We start from the raw sequence: 24,836 nt of genomic DNA, 5'->3' as shown, positions 1-24,836 counted from the left end.
CTAAACTTTTCATAAAGCATCAGTAAGTTCTCCCTTCTTCCACTCAAGCCTCACCATAATTGGATGCTTGTTCTTGCCTCAATGCTACCAGAATTCGTGTTGCTAAGATAGGAGCTCTAGGGGCTCTTTTCACACTGATGCCTTATCCTTCTTAGTGTCTCAAACTAGATTCTACTCAGACATGTTATAACAAGTTAGAACAAGTTTATTTGGGTACAAACCCATTTTTGAAATCTATGCATAGTTTTCTCCTCATATATATTTTCCATAAACTTTTTGCAGACACTTCATATAATGTCCATTGCCTGTACCTTTATGTTATTTATTTTCATTAATATATTAAAAAGGATGCACTATAATGCAGTAATTAGCAATGATAGACACAAAATAACAAATAGCATTAACACAATTCAATATTTTATTGAATTGTTATATGTTGAATTTGTGGAGTTGTAGCCTAACATCTTGTACCACAAAGTATTTTATTCATAAAACTCGTGATCACTATTTCATTAAAATGATTTACAATAGCAAGATTTAGAAAACAAAGCCCTTTGAAAGACAGTGATTGTGATCAAGTGTTCTGACGTTAGCAAAAGTTCCTCACTTTGAAGAAATATCCAAGTTAACAAACTTCCAACTACAGTATTTAATACCGAACAGTGTTTGGTGTTTAATAATATTAATTCTGTGACGTATCTGTTTATTTCTCAATTTGTTTTTTATAGCCTTTCACAGGAACAAGGGAAGTGGTTCTTGAATGTGGTTGTTTCAGCTCTTCAATAAGGTTTTGTGGAAAAAAATGCATTGATATCCAAAGCATGTAACCAAGGGAAAGCACTGAAAGATTACCAACAAAAATATTTGTCAATCTTACCAAAGTAAAAAACAATTTTGAATACACAAAATAATATTTCAATTATGATATTTAATATTGTTTTTGCAGAATTACATTATATAATTACAGCATTTGGTTTGTGTCTTTTCAAAATTAATAGAAATATGTTTGAATTAAAATTATGAAATATAAATAATAAATAGCAGAAAAAAGTGACATAGTTTAGAAAGAACACTAATCAAATAACCAGATTAAAAATCAATATTTTAGATGTTTTCAGGTTTTTAAAGATATAGTGTCAAAATGAAACCCATAAAATTCACAAGACAAACAGCAAACCAACCAACCATTAGATGTAATTTTAGAAAATTAAATTTACCTGGTTTCTTAAATTTCAATGAATAGACAAAACTGTTAGGAACAAAAATAAAATTCCTTTAATTTTTTATTACTATGTGTTAGGCCTGAGGAAAGATATTATAATGTATTCTGTGTTCTCGTGAGAAAAAAGTCATCAGAAATCTGCAGAATTGAACACACTGTATTTTGCAAGGCTTTCAATACACAGTGAGTGCTCACTAAGGGGCACATAATAATCACTACAGTAATGATCATACTGATCATAACTCATTCTAACACATGTTTATAGAACATATTTAAATGCTAATTTAAATTCATTTAAATTTGAAATTGGAACTTTCCCTTTTTTCACAATGAAATATTGCCTTAGCAGTTCCTCATTAGTGGAATTTTAATGAACATAATAGTCTTGGACTATGATTAAATCTTTGGTTTGTACTGAATATAGTTTAGTGTTGATGCTAAACAATTGTTACATAATAGGAAGACTTTCAGAAATTACCGTAACTCCCAAATGCTGTAAACTTGCAAAGTTTTCAATGTTTGTCTGTATACTGTCAAAAACGTGAGATAAATTTTAAATATATACACATGCAAAGATACTAATAGTATTTGCAGGTTTGGTAGAAGAACGAAGCACATAGCACCCTCATTTGTGTTTTTCAGGTTCTTAAAAAACACGTAACTTAGTACAGTGTTTATAAATTATTCTGATAATGTGACTGAGGTCACTGTCTCTGTCTATGCATATAGGTGTCACTTTTAAGAGAAGATAAAATAATGAAAAACCTTATTAGCAGGACCAGATTAGGTGGTAATTGTCAAGTTTCCTTGCTTTAAAGTATCTGAATGAAAAGGTAGTATTGTCTATATAGTTACTATGACACACCTTACATACTTCTTTGGATAATTTCATGCTGTACTATTTCAAATTATATTACCTTCCTAAAATTTTCATGTCTTTTCCTTTCTGGGAAACTGATATGTTGATTGCTATACTATGGAACACGTTAAACATAAAAGGAGCAAAACTACTTCTTTTAAGTTAATCCATGCTTATGTGAATCTTAATGTGTACTAGGCACTGTTTTAACTGCTTTGAAAGTATTATCTCATTTGATCCCTATAGTAGCCCTGTGAGGGATCCTGTAATCCACATTTTATAGATGAAGAATGATAGGTTAAATAATTTTCCCAGGATCAGACATTAATAGGTGCTTAAACAGACATCAGAAGCGTGAGACTGGCTCTCGGACCACGCTCTGTAACAGCACGCCGTGCCGCTCTCAGAGCACCATGTGGGAGCCAGAGCAGCCCACAAAACCCACTCCCATCATCCAGGTCACATTTACCTTCGTTAGGTCTGAGCCATGTGGAAAAATCCAAAGCTGAGACGAGGACTTGGAATAAACAATGAGGGGAAATGTGTGATTTTTTTTGGAAAGATTGCTTAGTAACTTAAAAAAATTCCCTCCTACATTCCCATTTGCAGCTACATGTTTGAGAATTAGTGTGTTAATCTCTATCTTATTCATTTGGGGATTACTTTAAATGCCAAATGAGTCAAGTCCTTCACTAAACATATATTCCAATACATACTCTTAAATGATTTTATCTCTTGTTTGTCCCCAATTTGTCCTCTTTTTTCACAGAAGTTAATAAGCTGTTTATTTTCTCTGAACTTTTAGTTATTAACCCATCTGTGCCTTCATAAATGGCATCTTTTCCACTTTGAATGTCTTCTCTTTCAGTCACTTCCAGCTCAATTCTATTCCTTACCAACATGGTATATATAAAAAAGCTCAGTCACATGAATTCTTTCCTGAGACACATCAACACACACACACACACACACACACACACACACACACACATTTGCTTACATCTGTATTTCCATCTAAGTACATTCTGGAGAATAAAGGACACCAATTCAGATGAAGTAAGAAACGTCTATATACAATGAGTGAGCAGGATGATGAATGAGAGGATATGAAGGACACTCCATATAATCAATATTTAATATTTCTGAGTTTCCAGAACACCTCAGATATTTCACATGATGTGGTCTGATTGACAGACTTTACTTGGAAACTCTAAATTTTGTTTTTGTCTTGTTTTGTTTTGCTATGTTTTACATCAGCATTGCAATTTCCAAAGGACATTTTCTTTTATGTAGCATGTTAGCTTTCAAGAACAGATAAGTGAGTTTTCTCTGGCATTCATTTGCTTTCTGTAAATATCTACACATTTTTATAAATATCTGAAAAAATAGCTGCCAATGTGGTATAAAATGAGTGAACTATGTTTCAGACAACCTGGTTCTCCCACTTATTGTGCTACCTTGGCAGGTCACCTGCATTAGTTATTACTCCTATCATCACCAGGCAGGAGATTAGGGGGTGAAGCCAACAATTGCAGTGGAAGCCTGTAAATTTCATATCAATTGTTGGCTAAAAATTTTTAAATAGGTAAGAAAAACAGTTTACAAGTAAAGTTTTATGTAAAAGCAAGCAAAATAAAACAACAAATACATCTAAGTAGGATATAGAATGAAAACTATATCCATAAATCGATATAAATAAAATATCATATATTTATTTATAAACTTAGAACCAATAAAATAATACCAGGTTTTCTTTGAACTATGCCTGTAACAATTGAGAAGGAAAAATATTTTCCTTGAAGCAAGAAGTAAATAGACATTTTTATCTCAAAATCGTAATTGAGCATAAGTATAAAAGATTACACTCATTCTGCAAGAAAATGCTGGTAATTAAAATACAAAATAGATCTTCAGACATTATTACTTTAGTAAATATGCAGAATGAAGTATATGAAAATAGAAAGCAACTATTTCACATGCTCATAAAGACCACCACAAAGAAGTGCCATGATTGAATCGATTATGATAATTGTAATTAGATTTCTCATAAATAGAAAATAAAATGCTATACACACATTCTTAACCCCAAACAGACAAGCAAACTGTCTTCTAATTGATTTTGTCCACATAGAGTCATACACAAAATATCAGATTTATTTTGGTTAATTTTAGCGGAACTTTTCATAATACTTTGTTTAGTTCATTGGCAGGAATATTATAAATACTTGCTAAATGTATAAATGTGTATTCGCTTTCTATTTCAGCATAACAAACTACTACAAACTTAATATCTTAACACAAATTTCTCATCTCCCAGTTTCTATCTGTTAGGAGTCCAGGCATGGATTCCCTGGGCCCACTGCTCAGGGCCTCACCGGACCAAACTCAAGGTGTTTACTAGGACTCAATAGCATCTAGAGGTCCTCATCCAAACTCACTCAAGGTGTTGGCAGAATTTAGTTCCCTGTAATTGTAGGACTGACATCCTATTTTCTTGACTGCTCAGTCAGGGGTTGCTCCTAGTTCGCAAGGCTGCCCTCAGGACCTAGCTAACCTGGCCCCCTCCATAGGGCCTCCCACATTTCCAATCTCTTAGACTGCAGGAAGGTTCCAATCCCTTTTAAGGGGTCACCGCTAGATTAAGCCCACTCAGATAATCTCCCTTTTGATTAATTCAAAGTTTACTTATTAGTGACCTATTCACAAGCATGAAATCCTATCATATTTACAGGTTCTGCCCACATTAAAGAGGAGGGAAACATACAAGGGTATATACACCAGGGGGAAGGAATCTTGGGGGCCATCTTAGAATCCTGCCCACAATGTACATAGTTAACAATGTGTTCGGTATTACTCATATCTCCGTAGAGAAATATCTTTCATGACAAAGTAGGTATATCTCCCTTTCAGAAATTTTATTAACAAAGATTGGAAGCTAAATCAGATCCTTATATTGAAGGATCCTGATGCCACCACAAGTATACATAGGAGCAGTTCCTTCTATTGTTTTCATAATCCCTGCCTGTGCTAACATTGATATACTTAGCAGAACCCTCACATTGGTTCCCTGCTGTGTGGTATAAGAAACACTATTATAGAAAAAAATAAGCAGAGCTCTCTGATACTGCCTCTTCATCCTATCCAGGATAGAAAATCAGAAACACTACTGCATTACATGCCAAATGGTAGAAATTGATGCCAAGGTCAAAGACTTTTAAAAATTAAGTTTCGTGATCCGAATTCTTATCCTCATTTAATTCACCAGTACTGGCCTATAACAAATTAGATAAGTCATGGCAATTGAAAGTGAAGTTTCATATCTTTAACCAAGTGGTACACCCATTCTCACAGCTGCCGTAGCATATTTCCTACAAGAGGGCAACACAGACTCTATACTTGATATGTAGTTGTGGCAGACACAGTAATAGCACTACAAAGATGCCTACGTCCTGCTCTCTGAAACCTGTGGATATGTTAAGTTACATGGCAAAGGAAAATTAACGATGTAGATGGAATTAAAGTTACTAAACATCAGACCTTAAAATAGGAAGATTATCTTGGATTATCTGTGTGTGCCTAATATAATCTCAAGGGTCCCTAAATGCAGGAGAGTGAATACGGAGAGAGAACCAAAGAGACGGCATTGTGAGAACTGGCCAAACATTGCTGGCTCTAATGATGGAGAAAGAGGCCATGTGCCAAGGAAAGTGGGTGGAAAAGGCATAGTAAAGCGGCCTCCCCTAGAGACTCCAGAAAGGAATGCACCTTGCCAACTCTTTCATCTTAGCTCAGAGAGATCTACATCAGACTTCTGATCTACAGAATCAGGAGATGAGAAATCTGTGTTCTTTTAAGCTACTGTTTGCCATAGTCACAGCAGCAGCAGAAAATTCACATAGTAGCTAGTAATTTAGTGAATGAATTTAATTTTATTCCCTGTCAGAAAAAGAATCAGAAGCATTCATTGGGATGGAAAGTAAATAGTACATGATCTCGCCTCAGGATAGTATTAACTGCTACATCGTCACACTGTAGTCTGAAAAGATCTTGATTATCTGGACATTCTATGGACAATCTCTCTGACTCCTTTTCAAGACTTTGGGAAGCAGGAAGTAACAGATACTCTGTATGCCTTTGTTTTTGTTGTTGTTGTTTTTGCTGTTGAAACAACATCTCTCTCTGTCGCCCAGGCTGGAGTGCAGTGGCACGACCTCGGCTCACGGCAACCTCGCCTTCCGAGTTCAAGTGATTCTCCTGCCTCAGCCTCCCAAGTAACTGGGATTACAGGCATCTGCCACCATGCCCAGCTAATTTTTGTATTTTTAGTAGAGATGAGTTTTCACTATGTTGGCTAGGCTGGTCTTGAACCCCTGACCTCAGGTGATCCAACACACCTCGGCTTTCCAAAGTTCTGGGATTACAGGTGTGAGCAACTGCACCGGGCCATGTATGCCTTTTTAAGTTGACTGCTTGCTAGAGCAAGGGACCTGCCATATTAATGAAACTTTTAAGGATCCAATGATATGGTGCATGCCAGGACATCAGAACTTCCTGCTAGTAATAGGTTGCAATGCTTGGCAGACATTTGCAGATTTTTGAAACAACACATACTGTACTAGGGCGTACTGCTTTGATTCATTTATCAGGTGACTTAGAATACTGCCAATTTTGAGTGGGGTCTAGAGCAGAAGTCAGCTTAGCAGCAGTTGTATGCTGTTGTAGAAACAGCCTTGCCACTTGGGTGATATGATCTGGCAGATCCAACAAGTTATAGAGCAAGAGTCAGCAGAATGTTTCTGTAAATGGCCAGGTAGTAAATATTTTAGGCTTTGAAGGCCTTAGGTCTTTGCTGCAATGACTACACTCTGCTGATGTAGTACAACTATTCAACACTACCATTATCCCAAAATTATTCAACTCTGCCTTGGTAGTGCAAATGGAACCACAGACAATATGTAAACAAATAAGTGTGTCTATGTTCCAATAAAACCTTAATTACAAAACCAGGCCCTGAGTCATTTTTGTCCCATAGGCTATAATATTCTGAGCTCTGCTGTAGAAAAGAACATTGTGTGGAGTCCTCAGAATACTCTAATAAGAAAGTTACAGCACAGGCCACTAGGCTTTGGAATAAGACCTTCCTCTTCAGCAGGGAATTGTAAACCACTTGCAGCAATTTCTGCATTGGGGGCCTTACTGGAAACTGAATGTCTGATTGTAAGGCATCAAACGACCATATGATTAAAGCTGCCCATCATACACTAATCATTGTCAGACCCATCATGTCATAAATGTAGGCCACCTAGCAACAAACCAGTATAAATTGAAAGTGGTATATGTGGGATTAAGCCCAAGCAGATCTGGATGGCACAGGTAAATTACATAAACAAGTAGGAACCACCCCGTCCACCACCACTGTTACCTGCTCTACATCAACATATCGATCTCCACCTACACCTGTGCCCTTGTGTGAAGCCCCAGTGACCAGCTAATAGAAGAATGAAAAAAAGAAGAAGGAAACTAAAGCATGGTTCACAGAAGGGTTGGCTGAACACCCCAACTTCACTGAGGGGTGGCCTTGAAAGACAGTGGAGAGGGGAAATCTTCCCCTTGGAAATACCTTCGGGTAGTACATGTGGTCACTAACTTTTGTAACATATTTATTAGTAAGTATTGTCGTGGTCCTCTGGAAAACATCTTGAAAGTTCTAGATGAGAAGTTCAGTAGAAGGAAATCTGGGCAAGAAGCTACCAGATGGACCTGAAGTAGCATGAACTTGCTCAGCTTTAGTGAAATTTTATACTTAACATTTCTTTCACAGATTAATGAGAAATTTCTCTAAAGTTTAGCAAAACCAAATATGAACTTTGAACTCTAGACAGCAAAAGAGGAAATGGAGTGAAAAGAAGGTTAATTTAAAAATAATGGAATTGACCTGCTATTGATTCCCCTTTCTTTCTTTCTTTCTTTCTTTCTTTCTTTCTTTCTTTCTTTCTTTCTTTCTTTCTTTCTTCATTTTCTTTCTTTCTTTCTTCATTAACTTATCCTTTTTATGTGTGCTCTTCAATATTAATTAGCAAGTATATTAATTCCAAGTATATATGGAGTGTCTTGTCGTGACAGGCATAAGAATAAGTACATTTCAAAACAGTCAAATATATTATTAAAATTATCATAAGTGGTATGAAAGAAAACAGAATACTAAGAATAACAAGAGTAGACCACCTTAGAAACAGCTTTCTCTGAAAAGGTAACATTTAAGAAAATGTTAAGAAATATCACAAAAAATTAGAGGAAGTCAGCAGTACAAAGACTGAAATTAAAAGTTTTCAAGGGAAAAAGTAAACAAAGAAGGCCTTCAGGTTAGAAAGAGCTTTTCATGTTCAAGAAATTGAAAGAAGGTGAAAATGATTAGTGTGCAGTGATAGATGGGAACCTTAAGAGACGAAAGAGTGGTGGGCAGGAGAGGGAACACATCTTAGCATCATTCTGGGCACCTGTTCTCAAGTCAGGCAATTGCGCCCTCAAGGGGCAAAAAAAAATGATTCTGGTGTGGAGGGAGAATAGTTCTCTTTTTATGTATAATGCAAAGATACACATATAAAACATAGTAAAATTTAATAAGAGGTGATTATAAATAACAAGTCTGAAAAGGCTCTTTAGGGGCTGAAATGAATACTAATTTGAGAGTCACCAACTAAGGATAACACTAGTCCTTTAAGAAACAAACCCGCAAATTTCAGTGGCTTAACACAATAGAATTTTACACTATCATAACTTGTGGATATTACTTTCTCCTACATGATGATTCAGGCACTCGGACTGTTTCTAAATTTTTGTGCAAATAGTTTCCAAAGATTCAGGGACTTCTGTTCCCAGCTCAAAATCTGGGATCTCACTCCCCGATCCTGTATTCTAGCAACTCCAACACAGATCCTACGCTGTCATGAGCCTGTGTTTCAGCAACTAGCAGACAACTATATGCCCTTATCCCCTCCCCCATCCATTATATAGCTACAGCGCAGGGACAAGACATCCATGATAAAAAGCAAAACAAATATGCTACCTGAATATTCAGAGAAGGGAAGAATAGAAAACACACCCAACTCCAGTTCAAGGCAAAGGGGTAATCCTATAGGAGGGCATCATGAAGTCCTGCTGTGGCAGTGGTGGAAGTTCCTGATTAGACAGTAATTCTGCTCTCTGAAAGGACCATTGTTCTCTGTGAGCCTTCACTGAACTCTGCATGGATTTCCTAGTTCATGTTCCTGTTAGAGTCATAGGTGAGGTGGATGTTGGCGTTACTCCCTCTGTGATGGCTGTGGGGCTTTACTAGCATGCTTTGTGCTTGTGTGTGTTTTGGGATCTGATAGTTCAAGAACAAATATCAAAGGCTTTCTATTTGAGGGATTTTGATTTCTTTTTTTTAGTGCTATGGTTCTCCAGAGAAACAGAATCATTAGGACATATATAGAGGGATATATACAGAAATATTTTTTATGAGGGATTGGCTCACATTATTCTGGAGGCTGAGAAGTCACATGGTCTGTTGTCTGCAAGCTAGAGGCTCAGAAAAGCTGCTGGTATACTTGCAATCCAAGAACTGAATAGAAGGCCAATGATAAAAGTCCTGGCTCAAGTCCTAAGGCCTGGGAATCAGGAGCACCGATGTCCAAGAGCAGAAGATAGATGTCCTGGCTGAAAAAGAGAGTGTGAATTCTTCCTTCCTCCACCTTTTTGTTCTGTTCAGGGTCTCCATGGATTGAATGACGCCCACCTGCACTGGTGAAGGGTGATCTTTACTCAGTCTATCAAGTTAGGTTTTGATTTCCTCCTTAAATACTCTCGTAGACACAGCCAGAAATGATTTTTTACCAGCTCTCTGGGCATTTCTTAGCCCAGTCAAGTTGATACATAAAACTAGCCGTCAAGTTTCCCCAGAAAAATTTCCTGTAACCTGGGGAGGCTTTTGCTTCTAATCAATGCTAAGTACCAGGAACTATATGAAAGTCCTTTGTTACAAATAATTCTCAAGTCTGTCTTACCTCATTTTCTCCCCTCCACACCTTTCACTCTCAACCTAATGGTGGCTATTTTGAGACCATCTAAAACACTTCACTTGAAAGGCAAAGTAAAACCCTTATCTGATCTTTGCTTCTGGACTGAGTCACTTAGATTAACTAGGAAACTTTACTGGGTATTTGTTGCCCTTGTTCTCTGTCTTGTTTTACCCTTCTTGTCTGTAGATTTTCTCAATCTTTCTAAGCCGTAAATTTCTCTATTCTTTCACATTTCAGCTATCAAAGCAGATAATTATTGCATGAATTGTTATTTCTTAAAGTCCCATTTTACAGGGAGAGGGAGTAAAGCCAACATACACAAATGTTTTTAATTTTTAGAACAAAATTTCCCAAGAAATACAGGTACAGTAAAATCTTGGTCTGCTTTTTACATTATGGCACACAGCAATTTTATGAAATATTTGCCACATAATAAGGTATCCAACCTTCTGTCCTGAAGTGTTTACTGTCTCTTAGCCTGTTGCTCAACTACTGATAAAGTGCCACATTTGTTCATAAGTAGTTGGGGTGGCATCCATCATCCAATACTATTTCTATGTTGATACCGTAATTCTAGAAATGTGTGAAATAATAAGTGAACAAAGGTGAATTCTCAGACAGCAGATATAATAGACCAACAGGAACAACATGTACTAGAAAAGACTCAAAACCAATGGTAGCCAGACAAGTCTTCCACTGGTCATCACATACCAGAGTAATGCTCAGAGACCTAGCAGAGCAAGACAAACTCAGAACACCTCCAATTATGGGGTTGTGAGGCTTTTAGGCCTTGAAGTTGAAGTTTATATGCCACAGCAGATGAGTAATGGAATCACCACCCATGCTGCCTACTAAGACCTACTGCCCTAAGTGTTCATCTACAGTTGGTTCCACAGACATTTTCAGAAGGTGTGATGTGTGTCATTTCTGGCTACTCACATTTGTTAGTCTGTTATTCTTGGTCAAATTAATGCACAAACCTCCCACCATGGTAGCAAATAAACCCACTTCAGTAAGTCAGCTTTCTAAAAAATGGTTGCTGCCTTACCTAATAGAACAACCAGTTTTTCCTGTTATGCAGGGGGCTGTCAGAGAAACAATCCTTTTCATTGCAGGCTTCCACCCAATAGCAGTTTAAAAGGGGGATGGGAGGTGAGGGGAACTATACACATTTTTTCTCCGCCTTGGCCCAAATGTGGCATACATCACCTTATTAAGAATTGCAAAAGGTCTGAGGTTCTACCCTATTTGTAACTTAACAAGTTAGACTGACCCAACTTCAAGGTTGGTGGCAGAAGACATGAGACTTCTGAGTCCCAGACAAAGGAGAGTTTATTACTTAAGCTAATTCCAGTAGCCAGAGTATCAGCATATATTTTGCACCTGTTCCCAGGTCCCCATTTCTATAAGGAGACACTAGGAGGGACAGATGATACATGCACATTTAGTGGGTTGTAGTCCACAGGAAAGAGACACTGAGCTTAAGAAACATGAATCTTTAGTAATGAGCAGGAAGCATGCCTGCTTTCTGCCCTCAGAGAAACATTGTCTGGGCAGTAAGCATGTGTGCTCTTTGCTCCCGTGAAGACACTATCTCTATGCAAATATGCCTTAAAAGATAGTCCAGGACAAACAGCAATCAGTGCTTCTGCTTGTAAGACATGGAGACATCAGAGATCCATAGAGAATTGTTTCCCCAAAACAGCGGTCCCTCTAATCAATATCATCTTGGTTTCTGGCAAATTTTCCCATTAGATTATGCCATGTCAACAGCTACCCTGAATAATCTCAACAGCTACCCTGAATAATCTGACTATAAGGCTACTATCTCTAGTACTCTAAACAAGTAGATCTGGTCAATCTGCAGTATTATGCTCAACCGTGTCCTTCAAGGTATTTATAGAATAATTCCTATACATCAATAAGGTCTACTTTAGAAAACCAGGAAGTGTCTTTCACAAGTTTCTGCATTGAAATGGTCCATGGCATTAATCCAGCAGGATATATTTTCAATTACACAGAGTAATCCTTGGCCCTCAAGGATAAAAATCTAAGGCAGTCCTTACCAGTGAGTTGAGACTGACCTGAATACCTTTCTTTTTTCTTTCTTTCTTTCTTTTTTTAAGACAGATTTTTGCTCTTGTTGCCCAGGCTGGAGTACAATGGTGCAATCTCGGCTCACTGCAACCTCCACCTCCCGTGTTCAAGTGATTGTCCTGTCTCAGCTCCTAAGTAGCTGGGATTACAGGCGCATGCCACCATGCCTGGCTAACTTTTGTATTTTTAGTAGAGACTAAAAATTCATCATATTGGCCAGGCTGGTCTCGAACTCCTGACCTCAGGTGGTCTGCCCAACTTGGCCTCCCAAACTGCTGGGATTACAGGTGTGAGCCACCACACCCGGCCGACCTGAATACCTTTCAAGGGTCAGATGGCATCACTGATGACTTTAGATAAAGTTGGACACATATTTTTTACTACCCTTTCTAACTGGATGATTCCCATTTTAGGGAAACTGCCCACAGTTGTGACAATGTAATGAGTCAGTTACATTCCCAGGAAGTTCCCATGAGTAAACAAGGGTAGACACATTTGGGAGAGATCTCTACAGTTGTGTTTTGGATACATGATCTGTTGTAATGTGACCCAAAACCCTCTGAACTTCCCTAATAACCACAATTAAAGTTTTTAAGCAAACATGTTTGAGTGGGAGGCAAATTAATATCTAGCTTCTGTACAAGAAGTATAGTCTTAGGGCACAAATAGTGGCCCTAAAATGAAAAAGCTGTTTAAAATTCTTCGATCCCCTCCTCCAGGTGGGGACTATATCTTTTAGGAGCCTAGCTTGATAGGACCTCCAACATGACTTTCCAATTTGCTGATAAGCCTTAAGATTTCCTATTCATTTTGAATAACCAAGTCTAGCCATTGATTGGAGGGACTACCTGAGAGCAGGTAGTCTAACCTGTCCTGTTGACCAGGTACATCTTTGGCCACACACAATTATCTGTCTTGTGAAGTGATTGAGTTACAACTGTGCCAATGGGGATTGGAAAGATCTTTGGAGGTGATGACAGGTGTTTTGAGTGGCAGGTTTAGGAGCTAGAGCCATCTCTTGCTGTTCCAATAGAATTATCGGTAGCATCAATGAGATTGATGATCAAACTGTGTTCAAAGCCATCCGGTGAGGAATTGTAGACCCAGGAGTCAATAAAATTTGAGGTGCTTGCAACAGTGTGTGAGAGCCTGTGAAGGCAGTGTTCTACATGAGAAGGCTCCTTGGGTAATCTGAAAGACAAAAGAAATCACTATCCTTCCTTCTCCCTACATCCTGGTTTTGAGGTATTCCTTTCTCAGGTGATGAGGCAGTTCTCCTTTCATCATTCCTGCATTAGGTTTCTATGTTGTGTAACAAATTATTAAAAACTTAGCATCCTAAAAGAACTATCATTTATTATTTCACTGTTACGATAGGTCAGGAATCTGTGCATGGCTTAACTGGGTCCTCTGCTAAGGGTTTCACCAGGCTACAATCAAGGTGTTGCCAGGGTTGTGGTCTCATCAGAGGTTTGACTGGGGGAAAATATGCTCCCAAGGGTCCCTCAAGTTGTTGGCAGAATTTCTTTCTTTATGGCTGAAAGACTGAGGCTTCAGTTTCTTAGGAGAGACTATGTCAGGAACTAGACCCTCCATCCATAGTTATTGCAACTACTGTATCTCACCACATAGCATCTTGCTTTAAGGCCAGCAACACAGAGAAGTTCCTTAAACTAAGTTTGCTGGAATGTTACACATCATAATGTAATCTCAGGAGTCACATCCCATCACCTTCACTGAATTATATTGGTTATAAGTCAAATGTCCAGCCCGTGATCAATGGCAAGAGATTATATGAGGGACTATACACCAGGAGAGAGGAATCAGGGAGAGCCATCCCATGATCTACCTACCATAGTCCATAGTCTGCCCTTTGGCCCCCAGTGACTCATGTCCCTTCTACCTGCAACACACATTCACTACCTTCCAAAGTTCTCAAGAGTGTCATTCATTACAGCATCAAGCTCAAAGTTCAAAATTTCATCATCTAAACCAGGTCCAGGTGCAGATGAGGCTTCTGGTTGTAATCTTTTAAGTACAGTTCCCAGGGGACAATTCCTCTCTAACTGTGGATCTAAAAAACTAAAGAGACAAGTTCTCAACCCCTAGAACACTAATATAAAGTGGTAAGACTAAAATAGAATAACAGCTATAGACAGTCCCAGTCAAAAAGAAGGTAAAATGGAAGGCAGAAACAGTGGTTCGGTAGAACTTAAATACAAATAGGTAAATGTTTGTCATTTCTTAATTACTTTTTAAAACCTGGAATTGCCCTCCATGGCATGAAGATCTACCCTATGGATTCTTCCTTTTTCAGGGAAGGTAGAACATTTGCTGCTAAATGGTTTTATCAGCCTGCTTCCTATAAGTACAATTTTAGAGATCTAACAACTTTCTTTCATTTTACACTCTCTCTGTCCCTTTCAGTCTGTGGAGCAGTGTTTTTAATGAAATAAATTTCGCAAAAACTTTGTAGGTCTCCCATGGATTTTAAGTAGAGTTTACTCGATTTGAGAAAATCTACCTCCACAGATCTTTTCAAGTTAATCCATTCTCTCTTTTAACCTCCTGCTGAGATGGGTAAGGGTCAATGCCCTTAAGCCTCCTGTAGGCCTTATGGTTTGATTAAGAGGAGCTATGAGACACACCTTTAAACTCTTCAAAGGGTCTTTGTGTAACTGAAAACTTTAACTTTTTGTTTTTTTCTTAAGTTTTGGCAAGAATTAACACAGCCACATCTTTGGATTTTTCTCTATATCAAGATTTCAGAAGTGATGTCTGAATTTTAGCATCTTTTGCCATTTTAATATGATGAGAATTTTCAAATTCATCAAGTCCTGGTTCCTGGTTCCTTTTTGCTTCATAGTTTTCTCCTCAAGTCTCTCTCTCTCTCTTTCACACACACACACACACACACACACACACACACATTTTACTATAAGCAGGAGGAAGAAACCAGATGGTACCTTCAACACTTTGTTTGGTAATCTCTTTAGCTAAATAAATAAGTCTATCATTAGAAGTTCTGCTTCCCACAAACATTAAGAGACAATTTTTCCACGCTTTCTAGCACTATATAATAAACAAGTGGGGGTCCCCAGGGACCACTCTATGGTCTGTCTGCTACAACCTTAAAGTCTCTTCCAGTAGCTATCACTGCATTTGTTTTTTTTTTTTTTTTTCAAATCATTCCCTACTCACATTCAGACCTTTGATCTGGAAAGCTCAAGTCTGAGACAGACAAAGGAATTTTTATAAAACTTACAAAAACCTTCTACAGGATCCAGTTTGGCTCACATGGGCCACTTCTGTGGGACTTAACAAGCAGTGAACTCAACCAAGTGGTCATTTCAATATATGACCATGCATATCTAATAAGAGAATTCAAGTGTCTAAATCAGAATTAATTTTGAATCAGCTAGATCCTGCTTTCAGTGGACTGCCACTAATAGGGTATACCATCAAGAACAGACTGGAGTTGTTGCTAGAGGAAAGAAAGGAACATCATACTTGGGAATGATTATAACAGTATCCCAAATTTTCAAAATCTGTCTACATAGCTCCCATCACTCTTCTCCCAATCACTACCCAGGAAGCACATGAAAGGAAATCCCTTTCTGGAGATAGCCACATTAATTGACTAGAGTGCCCTTCTTTCTAAGGTACGTTGATCAGGGTGACACAAAGGATGTAGGGTTAGAAATATTTTAAAGTCAATTTTTGAAGTGGTCATTCCAATGTCCAGCAATGTTAGATGGTTGTGAATAGTAGGGAGTGTGAAAAGTCTATCAAATACCTTTGTCTATGATTGCAGTGTCGATTCCAATTGGTATCATCAGAAAACAGGCCCTTACCATGAATAACTACATGAATGAACCAGGCAGTTTGAACAGTAGCTGCAATTTCTTTCCATAGGCCACAGTTCCAAAGGCCACGTCTTTAATCTGACAGTCTATAATGTTTAAAATGGCACTCCAAATAGCTATGTTATTTGCAACTTTCATGAATCCATAAAATAAAATGTTCTACTAAGTGGGGGTATTGACCAGAAAGAGAGATGAGAAGAGGCTTTAGTTCTGCCTACTGGGTGGCACGACCACCTATGCTTTTGGTTCCGTATAGTCAGTGCAGAGCTTGAACAGCCACGGAATCCCAATGAATACCCTTAGTGATCCAGGACCAGGCATTGAAGAAACCCTCTGTGCATTGTAGGCCCCATCGAGCTAGCAGTTTTGCTTTAAGCAGTGGAATGCTTCCCCCAAAGGAACAGCTGCCATTTTTTCATCTAAACAAAGATTCCAATGAGACAAGGCTAGCTGCATTCTTGAATATACCATTTATATTTAACAAGTGAGACTTGTTAGGTCATTCTCACATTGTTAGTCATTGAATCCGAGTTGAACTACCCTAAAATGGAAATATCAGGTTGTAGTCACAATGACTCCATAAATGAGGTGTCTAGTTTCGACAAGAGTCCAGTTACAAGCTAATAGCTGCTTTTCCTGAGAGTCATGTCAGAGAAGTCATGAATACAAAACTCCAAGTGGCAACTCTTTGTGGAAATCAGAGGCTCTGTCCCAATTTCATAGCCAAAACCACCAAGAATTCCGTATTAGTTCTCTAGGATTTCCATAACAAAGTACCAGAAACTGAGAGGCTTGCAACAACAGCAATTTGTGTCCTCACAGCTCTGGATGGTCAAAGTCTGAAATCAAAGTGTTGGCAGGGCCATGTTCCCTCTGAAGACTTAGGGAAGGCTCCTTCCTTGCCTCTTCCTATCTTCTAGTAATTGCCAAAAAATACTTGGCTTTCCTTTGCTTGCAACTATATTACTCCAATCTCAGCCTCAATCATCACAAGTCCTTTCTCCTTGTGTGTCTCTGTGTCTTCACATGGGGATCTCCCTATGTGTGTCCAAATTTCTTTCTTCCTATAAGGACACCAGATATTGGATTAAGGTCCACTCTAATTCTATGATTTCATCTTAACTTGAATACACCTGCAAAGATCCTATTTCCAAATAATGTCACATTTAGAAGTGGGGTGGCAGTCAGGCTTCAACATACGTTTTTTGGGGGGGAAACATTTCAACTCATGACAGGGCTCCAAGCAGCAAAATTATTAGTCATTGAGATTTAACAATGTCATTAGGGTTTCACTACCCCCAACGGTAGAAGGACTTCTCTACACCAACTCCTGAAAGCATGCACTCTGACATTATTGGGATGGGAATTGCAAGTATATAACACATTAAGTTTTACGCTACATTTAATTGTAAAAGCAACCAAAAAAGTACATTGAGTTGGTCTAACAGGCTCACATACAAGGTCACATTAGCCTTGTTCTCCTATTGTGAACCTTATAAACCCTAGCTAAACTACATTAACTGTTTATAAGCATCTGGTCTCCTCATGGGAGTGGGTACATTGGTGACTTGTGTGCCTGATCCAACAGTCCAAAAGTTAGAATACTTCTTTATTCCAAAGTTCAGTATGTATATGACTTTTGGTCTTCCTTGGAACTAAAGAAATCTTGGCTTTACCATTAATCTTGTTTATCCTTAAAGCATATTAAATTAGAATAGAGGATAAATAAGGGAACTGTAGGTGAAGAGGAAGAGAGTGGTTCCATGTTCGTAAGCAAGGCACATTCAGTTTCAGTTGTCAATCACTCATGGCACAAGCAAATGAACTTCTAAAGCTTTCAGCACCACCAAGCTTTATACTGATAGCAAGGTCTTTGTTGCCAACACTGCTTCATCTTCAGAACTCTGACTCAGTAGCCACAACTACATGGCCTTTCAGATTGGACCTTGAAGTTTGCTGCCCCCTCTTTCTGATACTGCTGCTTCCTTTGCTTGCCCTCACAAGAGTGAGAATGACCAAGACACCATTTGTGTAGTTTATTTCAATCTTACTTCTCACCACTCACCCTCCAGACTTCCATTTACAGGCAGGATTGTGCTGTTCCTTACTTCCTCCCCGCTATCTAACACTTAGGTGACAGAATTCACCACCAAATTCCAGGAAGTTTTCTCATATCACTGATCCAAGAACACTAGGCCTTGTTCTTTCTTTCCAAAATTTTGTATCTCTTTCAGCATCCCAATTTCATAGCCAAAACCACCAAGAATTCTGAAGGATTAAAGATTCATGCCACTTACCAACTAACATACCAGAACCTCATGAGTGCTTGCAGAAGGCACCAGACTCCCAGATCAGAGACAAAAAAATAGTGTATTACTACAGCAATTCAACTAGCTGGAGTATCAGCTTTTTTGTTTGTGCCAGTTTTCCAAGTCACAGTTCCTACAGTGCAACGTGAAGGAGGCCAGATGATACCCGAACACACAGTGAACTGCATTACATTAGAGGATCTTTGAGCTCACAGAACAAGAGTCTTTGGTATAAGGCAATAATCATCCATGCATTCTGCTTCAGAAACAGCATTGGGAGTCAAGATGAAGAGGTTCAGGAAGGAAGTCTATTAAGTAGGAAGGGCACCTATTATGTAGTTTAGGTACAACAACTAAAGCCCATTGCTTAAATGAAAATATTTTGGTGCTAAATTTATCTCCAATACAGATCATAGCAGTGGTAGACTTTTATTACCAAGGGCTCATTAAAGGGAAGGAGACTCTGGTTGCCGCCATGCAGTGTTCTAATTGGTTTGAGGGTTTGGTATGTTAAAAACTCCACTTCCTCTAGGTACTCTCAAGCAGACAGTATTCTTATTATGGAAATATAATCTGTCCAAACTTCTAATGCCAGGGGCAGGCAATACAGATCACGTTTGCCAATTTGTTTCCTTTATCTGTTCAGACTCATCACTCAGTTAATTGAGGGGGAAACATATAGCAGTCTTTCAGTTTGTTAAAGAAGTAGCTGTTACTGTAGATGGCAGTATATGGCAGTCCTCAAGCTAAAACAACCTATGATTTAAACAGCATATGATCATTTATTTATACTTCAATTGTGACTATGTGTATTATACTAAAAAAATTGCTATGCATATAAATATTAATTCACTTATTTCTGTGACTTTTATGTGATGTCCTCATATTGTAATATCATGCAGCTATATTTGATCTAAAAGCTGAAAACATTTATATAGGAAAATTTTATACCAAATAGTATGAGAAAAAAGTTAAAGCAGCTTAAAGATTCCATAATATGAGTATAGCTGAAAGATAATAAGTGCTTAGATATCTGCGATTTATATAATTTATGAGATATTTTTGAATAAGAAATATCAGTTTACATATTATTCTTTCTAAGTTTAAAAAAGTCATTCTTATTTCTTAGATATAGTAGAACTATTCTAAGAACTATTCTGTTATATGTAGACAGTTTTACAAGAATATAAAATATATCATAAATTGGAGAGAATCTAATAACAACTCAAATATGCTCACACACACACACACACACACACGCATGCACGCCTAGAGCAACACCGAGGCAAAGAAAATGGCTAAAAAGTAAAGCATCATCTTTTTATTGACCTTCAAACTTCATATCTAATTTCAGAAATGCCCTTGAGCTATTTCTAAAGTGAATGTCCTCTTGAATAAATGTCAATTCAACAATGAATCTGATTTTTAATGTACATCTATAAACATAAATATAATTTTACTTGAAATTATTTCAAGGTTTTGTAAGGCTCTGAATGCTCTAAGGAAAGATTCCATTTTAATACAACTTAGGTACAGGTATAAGACTTGGATGAAAAATTTATGCTCTGTGTCATGGGACCCTAAATGTTAAAGGTAGTACATAAATTTCTAGTACTGTTGAAATAATTATCTATAGAAAAAAGTAGTAGAGCATACTACCATAGAAGTCATTGTGAGGTGGAATATCTTCTATATGCTACAAGTTAGAGAAAGACATAGGAAAATTCCTCACATTATTAGTCACCTGATATGGTTTGGCTGTATCCCCACCCAAAATCTCATCTTGAATTACAATTCCCGTAATTCCCATAATCCCCACCTTTCAAAGGACACACCAGGTGGAGATAATTGAATCATGGGGACGGTTTCCCCCGTGCTATTCTTGTGATCGTGAGTTCTCACGAGATCTGATGTTTTTATAAGTGCCTGGCATTTCGTCTGCCGGCTCCATTCTCTTCTGCCACCCTGTGAAGAAGGTCCTTGCTTCCCCTTTGCCTTCTGCCATGATTGTAAGTTTCCTGAGGCCTCCGCAGTCATGCTGAACTGTGAGTCAATTAAACCTCTTTCCTTTACAAATTTCCCAGTCTTGGGCAGCTCTTTACAGCGATGTGAAAATGGACTAATACATCACCACAGGGGTTTACAGAAAGTATGGAACAGAAAACAGGTCAATGGCCAAGACGGACATTCTCAGCGTTTATTTTTGTAAGATTTTGACCAACCAGGCTGGGACCTGTCTCTCACAAGTATGGGAGAGTGGTGTAGAGAACATAAGTGACCACCACCAGTCCTTTGTCTAAAAGAAGAGACTGCAAGGACACTACCAACATTCATTCAGCCAAGAGTGGGTCTGAATTGTCATAAATTTCCCTTTATTCAGCAAAACATAATTAAAACACTCAAGTCAAGTGTGGTTTATGTTGGTAAAAAACTCATATATCATAATTAAGATATGAGAATATATGGAAGTGTGTGGGAATAATAATTTTCACGATTTTTTGCTACCTTAAAACCCAGAGAACTTTGCTTTGAACACAAGGAACTTGGGAAAAGAATTTAATTATCCTAAATGTCTATATTCTTCTTCTTAATTTATATGGCTAGCAGAAAGAAACATTTACTTGTTTTAGATGTTTGTAACATTTTGGGTACAGAAAATGTTTGGATGTACTTGGGGGATTTTTGGCTTTTCTTTGTTTTGTCTTGTGATTTCTCTATCAAAGGGGCGAATAAAAGAAGATAATTATTTTTAGAAGCAAACCTTTGTTTCTTAGGCCTCAGCAATCTGGTAATAAGAAAAGATTAAAAACAAGTTCACAATGTAAAACTTCTCTGGTACTGCATGTTCCTATTAATTTTTCAACAAAGCCAACCTCCCTTAATCTCTTCCTAGATAATCTTGAGAGGTTCCTGGAAGTGTCATGCCCAATGCTCCATGAAGCTGCTGGTCTCCATGGCTACTGCATTATGTTTTAGCACTTTCTCTTTCTTCTTTTTCTTAGTAAATATCCTTCCTCCAAATGTCAACCATGCTACTAACACTCACTAGAGACACAACTGCGTCTGCAGCTGCCTCAGATTCAAATGTCTGCCCCTGAGGCTGACCTTGGTGCTAGGTCTACCCCAATTATTGTTGACTATTACTGTTAAGGACCCCACAGACTAAGCCAGGAATGGTGCCAAATTTTCCAGCCTGACTCCATCAATCAGTGCAAATGTTCTTCCTGGTCTGTGTTCTCAAATTTTCAATATTCCACATTATATAAAAAACATCTATTTTCTCTCTCTCCTACCACCTTGTATTTTTCACTCTCACATTTTTTTCTTTTATCCTAAGATACAAGAATGCAAGTGAGTAAGGGGAAGAGAAGATTGATCTCAATTATAAATGCCATTTTGCATCCTGAAACTTCTCCTCTCTGAAGCTCATTTGTAGTCCTTTCATTATTTGAATTCAAATATTATTTAAGGATCTATCCTGTGCCAGTGATCATTCTAAGTAATGAAAATATAAAGAAAAAAAGGCAAAGGGGGTACTTACCTCATGAAGCATATCTTATAAGACAAGAGTCAAAATAAATAAGTAAATCCATAAAATAGATTATCATGACCTGGTAATTAAACAAAGTAGATGATGTGATAGAGTAACAGGTATGGTGCTGCTTTACACAAGATGGGAGAGGCTTTCTCTGGGAAGTATTCAGGCTGAGACATGGAGGACTAGAGAAGTTAACCATGCAGAGAGTTGAACATCCCAGTTAGAGGCAAGAGTAAATATAAATGCTTTAGAGAAGAGAGAGGGAAGTATTTTGAGGAACTGAAATAAAGCTTATTTATCATTTAACCTGTGTGACTTGACTGTATTTTAGAATAAGATTTTTTCCCTAGTATTCATTTGTACATCATCTACATCTACCACATTGTCTTCTAGGAATGCTTTAAACATGCCTAATTTTTAAAATGAATGTGTTTCACGCTCTAGCAAACTTCCCTTTACAAGACAAAATATGCAGAAGTTTAAAAGGCCAAATATTCACCAAAGCTACAAAACAAACAAACAAACAATGACAAAAAATCCCCCAAATCTAATATCAGTTAAAGTTTTTAAAATAGTTTAAAAGAGAACCATAAGAAACTTCCAGTTTCTGGTCCAGCATGTAAGAAGCTTGTAAATCACCACTTCAGCCTAACAATAAGAAAAATCCTGAACAAACTGAAAATTCTTCTTAGTACCATAACAGACAAACCAATGCCCCCCAAATTGGAGAGACAAACAGGTGAATACAGGCAGTCAGGGCATATTGGAACAGAGAGTTGTGAGTTTAAACCACCATTGGAACCAGTGCGAGGATAGGAAAACCAAAAGTGTAACTGCGAGTCAGTGGAGGCTCAGTGAGGACAATTCTTGAGAGTTAAAAGCAGGGAAACCCAGTTATGGTGCAACCCCCCACCCCCAACACACTTGCATGCATGTTACCTCCTGGAGCTCTCCAGGCCCTCACAATAAATAACAGATAAAAAATCCCATCATGTTTTGGCAGGGTCAGAGGAAAATAACCCATTTGAATGTGCCAGAGAGTTCATTTATTCTTAACAAGGTCTGCCCTCAGGGGAGATTATTTAATCAAAGCCTAACCTATTGGTTTTATCAGAGCCTAATAGACCTGGGGGAAGTGAAATATCCAACCACAGCTGCCTCTAGCATCCCCTGTGGAGGAAAGGAAATACCCAGTTTCAGATCCCTCTAGTCATCCTGTCACATCTAAGTGGAGAAAACTGAGAAGCGCTTCAGAAGTTCACAGTCCAGAACACAAGCTCACTAAAAGACTGAGACCTAATCATAGGACTATAGAACATTTCCCCTCCCCCAACACTGTACCAGCTCATTACTAAAAGCCTATTTACATCAGTTCATTTTATCCAGTACATAATGTCCACCTGTCAAGAAGAAAATGACATGACATACAAATAGGTAAAACACAGTGTGAAGAGACAGAAAATGCATTAAAATCAGACTCAGCGATGGCAGTGTGTTGGAAGTAACAGATGGGGAATTTAAAAGAACTGTGATTAATATGCTAAGGGCTCTAGTGGATAAACTAGACAACGTGTAAGAACAGGTGGTCAATGTGAACAAAGAGGTGGAAATTATAAGAAAGACTTCCCTCCAAATGCTAGAAATCAAAAAACTGTAACAAAAATGAAGAGCACCTTTGATGGGCCTCTCAGTAGACTGGACACAGATGAGAAAAGAATCTCTGAGATTCAGTCCATCTCAATAGAAATCACTGAAATTTAAAAGCAAAGAGAAAAGAGAATGAAAACTAAAAAGTCAGAATGCAATATTTAAGAACTGTGAGACACTACAAAAGCTATAATGTATGTGTAAGGGCACTATCAGAAGGAGAAGAGAAAGGAACAGAAGAACATTTGAAATAATAATAACAAAGATTTTCCCCAAATCAAGTCAGACACCAAACCACATGATGATGGAGAAAAAAATCTGCCAAAATATACGAATAGATGTTAATCTGAGCTAATAGGATTAACTGCAGCCGAGGTTACACAATCTCAACAAGTCCTGAGAGAAAGTGTACCCAAGGTGATTGGGTTACACATTGGTTTTATACATTTCAGGGAGACAAACATTGCAGGTAAAATCATAAATCAATATGCAGAAGGTATACATGGGTTTGTCCTGAAAATGTGGGACATCCCCAAATGAGGGCTTACAAGTCATAGGTGAGTTTTAGGGATTCTTTAGTTGATAATTGGTTGAGAGAATTAAGAAACTAAAGATTTAAAACCAGTACAAAAGAATGACTGAGTTAAGATTAATGGGATTGTGGAGACCAGGCTTCTTATTGTGTAGATAGACCCTCAAAGGTGGAAACTGTCAGAGGAAATAGGTGGTAAATGTGTGTCTTCTCACTTTCAAAGGTGTCAGACTCTCAATTTCTCCTAGATCCAGGACAGGGATAGGAAGGGGAGATGTGGCTGCATTAATCTCCATTCTCTACAGATACAAATTTCTCCTACTTCAGTCTGCTGGCCTGTGACAGCCATTTCAAAATATGTCAAAGAAGTATATTTAGGGGTAAAATATTTTTATTTCCTTCAGTCTGCTCTATGTCATGTGGTGCTATACCATAGTCAGGTTGGAAAGTAAGCAACTTATATAGGGTTAATAAAAACTCATCTGAAGAGATTTTATGGTGTATAAGGCATGACTTGCCAGGCCCCTTAGATAAGAATGTGGGCAGGAAGGGGGAAAAAGGTCAGAGTTTAGTTCTTACACAGTCCTTACACAGAGTTTAGTCCTTACACGTACAGAGACAGAGGGAGGGGGGCTCCAAAGCTGAAAGAGGAGACCCCACATTTGGAGGATACCAGCCAGTTCTATGCCATGGCTGGAGGAGGCGG

General features: G+C 38.0%; 1 long non-coding RNA gene across 1 annotated transcript in view; it reads right to left on the bottom strand.

The window, feature by feature from the left end:
• Window positions 1-700: 700 nt before the first annotated feature.
• The window catches only part of LOC129481264 (uncharacterized), a 47,531-nt gene continuing 23,395 nt past the window's right edge, over window positions 701-24,836 (bottom strand). Inside the window, exon 4 of the long non-coding RNA XR_010120624.1 lies at window positions 701-840. This is a non-coding gene — a long non-coding RNA (uncharacterized lncRNA). The remainder of the gene's footprint in view (window positions 841-24,836) is intronic.

This window comes from Symphalangus syndactylus, chromosome 4, assembly GCF_028878055.3.
Source record: "Symphalangus syndactylus isolate Jambi chromosome 4, NHGRI_mSymSyn1-v2.1_pri, whole genome shotgun sequence".
In the NCBI taxonomy this organism is placed as follows: domain Eukaryota; kingdom Metazoa; phylum Chordata; class Mammalia; order Primates; family Hylobatidae; genus Symphalangus; species Symphalangus syndactylus.
Note: the sequence above shows the minus strand (reverse complement) of the source record. Positions and strands in the feature narration are given on the sequence as shown.